Here is a 6,934-nt window from a genome sequence, read left to right on the forward strand (position 1 = left end):
TTTTATACCGCTCTATTTTATTGTCAGTTCTCAAAGCCTATTTATTCATTCAATAACGATTATTTCGATCATCGTCTTTTAATGTTATCTACCGCCAATCATTCATCGATAATCGTTATATCGATATAGTAAAACATCAAATGAATACTTTGGTTTTTCCTTGTCGGACGGTGGCTCCTTGAGTTGTGAGAAAAAAGAAAGAAAAAAAGGGGGGGGGGGGGGGTTGGTAAAACAACTAAACAAAACTTGTGATAAACAAAAATGAATATAACAGCTTAAAAAAAAAAAGAACAAAATACCTATCACGGAACGATTCGGCCTCAAAGCCCTTCTTCAGCCAACAACAAAAAACAATAAAGACATAAATACATTACTAAATTCCAGATAGACGACAGAGATAATTTTTAGGTACGAGAAGAAGAAGATGAAGAAGAAGAAGAAGAAGAAGAAGAAGAAGAAGAAGAAGAAGAAGAAGAAGAAGAAGAAGAAGAAGAAGAAGAAGAAGAAGAAGAAGAAGAAGAAGAAGAAGAAGAAGAGAAGAAGAAGAAGAAGAAGAAGAAGAGAGAAGAAGAAGAAGAAGAAGAAGAAGAAGAAGAAGAAGAAGAAGAAGAAGAAGAAGAGAAGAAGAAGAAGAAGAAGAGAGTGACGAAGAAGGAGAAGAAGAAGAGAAGAAGAAGAAAGAGTAGAGAAGAAGAAGAAGAAGAAGAAGAAGAAGAAGAAGAAGAAGAAGAATGGCGAGGAAGAGGATGAAGAGGAAGAGGATGAAGAGGAGGAGGAAGTGGTGGTGGTTGTAGTGGTGGTGGTGGATAAAGAGGAGCAGTAGAAGGACGAGACAATATTTTATCCTAATACCCAAGTCCAAACATCTTCCCATTGATATGAAACAGATACAAACAATAAAAACAAAGTCATAACATTACAGATATATCTAGTACTATGAACTCATCCTAATACTGTCAGATTTCAACATGTTTTATCATCATAATTACTATTATTTTTTAATGTTTATCGCCTGGGTTCTTTCATTGACAATTGCTTTATCGTCTCACTAAAATTATATCAAAGCATTTCTTATCACAAGGCAACCTACAACTCCCACCGCCTTTTTGAAATTCTCAGCTAAAAAGGCAGCAATTAGAAAATTCTACACATCGGTTCTTTGAATATACTATGTACTACCAAATCCCACAGGCTTGCTATCTCTACACAACAACTACTGCTGTTACAACTACTAATAATTACTACTTCTACTACTACTACTACTACTACTACTACTACTACTACTACTACTACTACTACTACTACTACTACTACTACTACTACTACTACTACTACTACTACTACTACTACTACTACTACTACTACTACTACTACTACTACTACTACTCCTTTTACTACTACTACTACTACTACTACTACTACTACTACTACTACTACTACTACTACTACTACTACTACTACTACTGCCCTCGTAATGACGCAATGTGACTTAATAACTGATTCTAAAAGATCGGAACAATGGCGGACGCCCTTATGAAATTCTTCTCCGACGAGCATAAAAGTGTTGTATCCAGAGGAGAAAAACATTATAAATCTGATCATGTTTTGACATATACATTCTGATAACATGACATGTGAAAACGTTCTAACAAGCATGAAGAAAAAACAGTACAGATTTTCTTTGTTTAGAACCAAGCTGCTCGTTGCTGGGCGGACGTGACGTCAGACTATTGTTCCTATAGATACACGAGATTGAATTTAAATATTAAAAGTGACTAAGTAAGGCAAGTCATATACTCCACAGAGACCCTGGGACGCTGACATATAAGGTCATATCATATTTTTTCGGAAAGCCTCACAAAAAGACCTACACGCGGACCAAAATCAAAATTGACTTCCTTAAATTATTGCCGATCGTTTTAATTTTAATTTAAGTAAATTGAGCTTTTATTCAGCACAATATCCGCTAAACGTGCTCAAATAGCTTTACAAGGGGCCCCTGGTCAACACCACCATTTAACATTTAGGACGGGACATGACGCCTGTTAGGCGGTATTATATTATTTTTTCGGACAGAGACATCGCTGTTATCGACCAGGTACTCATTTTACACCTGAGTACGGTTAGAGAATGTGAGTAAAGAGCCTTTTCCAAAGACTCAACTATGCGCTGACCGAGGCTCGAGCCCAGGACCTTCCGATCCGAAAGCGAGTGCAATACCACTCGATCACATAGCCGCTTCCTAATCTTCGGACAAGGACGCTTTGGTGGCTTCTCTAAATTGTTGAGTGAGATCTTTCCACTGATGATGGTTTGCTGTCACCTGTACGCACTGAGCGTCGGCTCAGTGTATTTTGTCTAAAGCTTCTCCTATATTTTTTTTGTGTGAATGAATATCACTTCAAACTTCAAATATGTGTCAGTGCATGACATAATTAGTCGGAAGCTGTAAATTTTGGATTTGCTTTTTTTTTTTTTCATTTTCTGAAAGAACATGCTCACCGGAGCATTTTAATCTTTATTTGAAGTAAATCGGGTGATTTTTCATGAAGTCAGATGTATGGGAAAGGTATCCAGCAACTTTTCTCAAATTTCATACTTTTTCAACTTGACTAGCTGTAAAAAATATTTAGAAGTGAAATTAAGCTTTGATATTTCCCGAAGATGTACAAAAAAAGGTTGATTTAATCATATATGACAAGAACTCATTTTTTATTTAAAAAATTGACATACTAACTAAACTTGACAGTATCTCAGTTCAAACCTTTTCACCATCCGACTGATTATGCCATTCACTGTCACATATAAACACAGCCATCTACTTTCAATGTTAGATCTTTGAACAGAAATATTCGAAAGAAACAACTCATTATTGATTGTGTCAAAACAAAATTACCCACCTGAAAACCATAATTCTGATTTAGACATCTCATCTTATTATTATTATTATTATTATTATTATTATTATTATTATTATTATTATTATTATTATTATTATTATTATTATTATTATTATTGTTGTTGTTGTTGGTGTTGTTGTTGCTATTACTACGTCTATATTTTCTATAAAATCTCAACTGCACCAGGAATCGATGCTGATTCGTTTACTCGAGTTCTCTACCGCCGATACTCAAATAAAAATCTTATAAATACAATAAACAGGATAGCAGGGTGTTGAAATGTATCACATTCGAGTCTCGCTGTGAGCCGCGCATAGTTGAGTCCTTGGATAAGGCTCTTTATTCCCATTCTCTCATCGTACTCAGGTATAAAATAAGAACCTGACCGTTAACAGCGTTGCCTCTCTCGGAAATAAAAAATTCTAATATCACCTAATAAGCGTGATCCTACATGTTAAGTAAAACTGTTGGCTAGAGCACGTTTAGTAGTTATTGCGTTATATAAATACTCACGTTTTGTTGGGCTAAGTAAGTCAAGTCAAAATGTTTTTAAAAATTATTTTAATATTGACGGTGACGAGAATCATAAAAAGAAATAATATAAAAAAGAATTTTCGTTATCGAACTTCCTCGAAGAACAAAATAAAACACACAGAAACTCTTAAGAAAAACATCGCATTTAAATTAATAAATTTGAATTATGAAAGAATTTTGATGCCATAATAAGTCCTTTTCTTAGTCCAAAAATTCCTTGTTTTCGAAGGCTGGAAGTCGTGTTTTTCCGTCTTTTACGAACCATTGCAATCACGCAATACTAGGTCATTCACGTTATTATTTATTCTTTTCGTGATGTCCGCCATTTTCTTTTCCATAGTGTCGAAATTTATGAAATTAATTGTAAAAGTAAGCAAAGATATCTAATTTTTGTTGTTTATTTTTTTAATTAAAAAAAAAGCTTTCGGTTATATTTATAAATTTACGTTCAAATCTCGCTTAAAGTTTTATCTTTTTACGTGATAATGTTGCAATACTATTTTCATACTTTGTTGTTGTTAAATTGAATTCGTATCACGTTTCCATCAAACTTGTCTTACTGTAATATGTTTTGTTTTATATCACTGTAAAGCGTTTAGAGCCTGTGACAACGGGGTAAAGCTCTTTATAAATGCCATTTATTATTATATTATTATTATTATTATTATTATTATTATTATTATTATTATTATTATTATTATTATTATTATATAAATGAGTAATGTGCAGATAGTTCTTTTTTGATAGCACATAGAAGCAAATTATTATGTTATAAACATCAAAGAATACCTTTGAAAAGTCAAATCAGTGCAAATCAAGATATACTTGTCATCATAATTTTATCCTCTGATGTTGCACACAACAGAAAGCCAGAGAGACATATTTATACTTTGGTGGATAAATGTATAATAGATAATTAACCCTCTCTTTACCAACCATAAGGAAATCGTCACATTCGTTACGATGAAATCAACAATTTTCTCATTCTAGTGTCTTCTTTATATCACAAAATTTAAAGAAAAGTTTTTGTTATAGCTATAAAAATTTGACAAGGTGTTATTTTAGTGAACAATATTATGTATGGAATGTACGTGTTGCTTTTCTGTTTGAGTAAGACAAATCTTTTTTTTTTTTTGTGTTGGGTTGGCCTGATGGTGCAGGGAACATTCTGGAAATGGCTGGTAAGGAGGGAGAAAAATAAATAAATAAATAAATTTTAGATTCATCTAGCGATTATCCATTGCTTACATTACCGTGTTCTATGCGATTTACAATATGATTATCCCGGTGAACAGCGAGCAGTTTGACCTATAAGTCTGTGCAAGCAGTCTAGTTTGGCCCAAATTGTTTACAGATGAAGGTGGGGAAAGTTCAACGCTATGGAAAAGAAAATGGCGAATAGACGACATCGGGAAAAGTAATAGGAATGAGAATAACAAGATGTCAAGTGGTTACAATGAAAACCACCAGTTTCAACATCTGAAAATATAATTTTTTAGACAAAGACAATGTTTGATAACATCAAGAGTCTTTCACGTCGGTAAGGCGCATGGAATCGGAATTTGTCTGAGTTTCTGTCGTGTTTAATGGATAGTGGCAATTGCCTGTTACCCTTTGGATAGCATGTTATTATACCAACGTATTTTAGCTTGTGCTCATCAGAAAGAGGACATCTCTAAAAAAAGGAACAAACCTATTTTCTCAGCCTTCATCAGCGTCAAATTATTCTTTCATTTTGATATTTTTAAACAAAATATTTTTTCCACTCCAATAAATAAAAATGTGAAGAAAAGTTTTCTTTTTAATTTTAGGGATTTGAAATAATTTGCGGACTTGATCCCTTTTAGAGAGCGCCTCTCTGCAACCAAGATACTGCTGGGTCTACAACTAACTGCACCCGAAATTGGCTTCAACAGTCATGACGTCACTTCCCTCGTAATGACGGATAGTAACTTAGTAACTGGCTCTAAACTACGGGAACAATGGCGGACGCCCTTATGAAACATTTCTCCGACGGGCATAAAAGTGTATCTAGAGTAGAAAAATATTATAAATATGATCATGTTTTGACTTTTATACATTCTGATCACATGACATATGAAAAGTTCTAGCCAGCATGTAGAATCAAAAGCAACGATTTTCTTTGTTTAGAACCACGCTGCTCGCCGTTGCTGGGCGACGTGACACCAGACTATTGAATCCAATTAAATCGATGCGCATTTCTTTGGTTGTGTAGCGTGTACATATAGTAGTCTGCGCTTGGCCAAGAGCCTCACAACAGTGCCATCCGGAAGTAAAATGGACCAACACACAAAACTCTGTGTAACCATGAACGTTTATAGTCTGGATAATACAGTTAAGTGAGAATTACTCATGAACGTGGATGTCAAAAAACAATAACAAAGACCCGAGTGACGTCAACTTCATTGTATCTATTGGGGCATCTTCTGACATGGAGCCGGAATGTCTCCAAGTTTCTGTACAGTTGAATGATCAGTAGTAATTGCTTGCTACCAGTTGGGTAGGTAATGAATGTATCGAAAAGTATATTTCGTATGCTTTTTTACCAAATTTATGCTATTATTATTATTATTATTATTATTATTATTATTATTATTATTATTATTATTATTATTATTATTATTATTGTTGTTGTTGTTGTTGTTGTTGTTGTTGTTGTTTTTACTACGTCTATAAGGAGGTCAGATAAAATCTCAACTGCACCGGGCATCGATGCCGATTCGTTTGCTTACCACCGATACTGTGCGGCTATGTGGTCTTGTGGCGTGACACTCGCTTTCGGATCGGAGGGTCCTGGGTTCAAGCCTCGCTCGGCGCATAGTTGAGTCCTCGGAGAAGGCTCTTTACTCACATTCCCTGACCGTACTCAGGTGTAAAACGAGTACCTGGCCGTTAACAGCGTTGTCTCTGTCCGAAGCAAAAAAAAACAAAAAATTGTAATATCGCCTAAAAGGCGTCATGTCCCGTCCTACATGTTTAATGTTATTGTTGGCCAGGGACCCCTTGTAAAGCGCTTTGAGCATGTTTAGTGGATATTGCTCCGTATCATTAAAAGCTCATTTTTTTAAAAAAATATTTTTTAAAAAACTCATATATCGGAACATCCTCTGACATCCTTGGGACTTCTATTTTTCGCTCCGTCTCCGGTAGGTCAGAACATATACTATATTGTGTATAGAGCTTTACTCAAAAGGATCAATCCAGCTAACAGACAGTTTGTTTCTTTAATGGAGGGTTCGAACGTTGGCTAACAGAATGTTTTAGACGGGACTAGCAGGAACTAAAGAAACCGCATTTCAAGGTCGATGTAAACCGGGAAAAGCGTCTCAAAGACGCCACGATTGCGATTGCAATTTCGGAGATAATTAACTCTCTCCTTACCAGCCATTTTCAGGATTTTCATCAAAACTTCACACCCAACTAACACAAAAATATATTTTTTATCACTCTAACACAATAGCAGTAAGTTCTTGCGATAC

The sequence above is a fragment of the Berghia stephanieae genome, chromosome 13, assembly GCF_034508935.2.
Source record: "Berghia stephanieae isolate SIO BIC M18660-M18661 chromosome 13, UCSD_Bste_1.3, whole genome shotgun sequence".
NCBI lineage: Eukaryota > Metazoa > Mollusca > Gastropoda > Nudibranchia > Aeolidiidae > Berghia > Berghia stephanieae.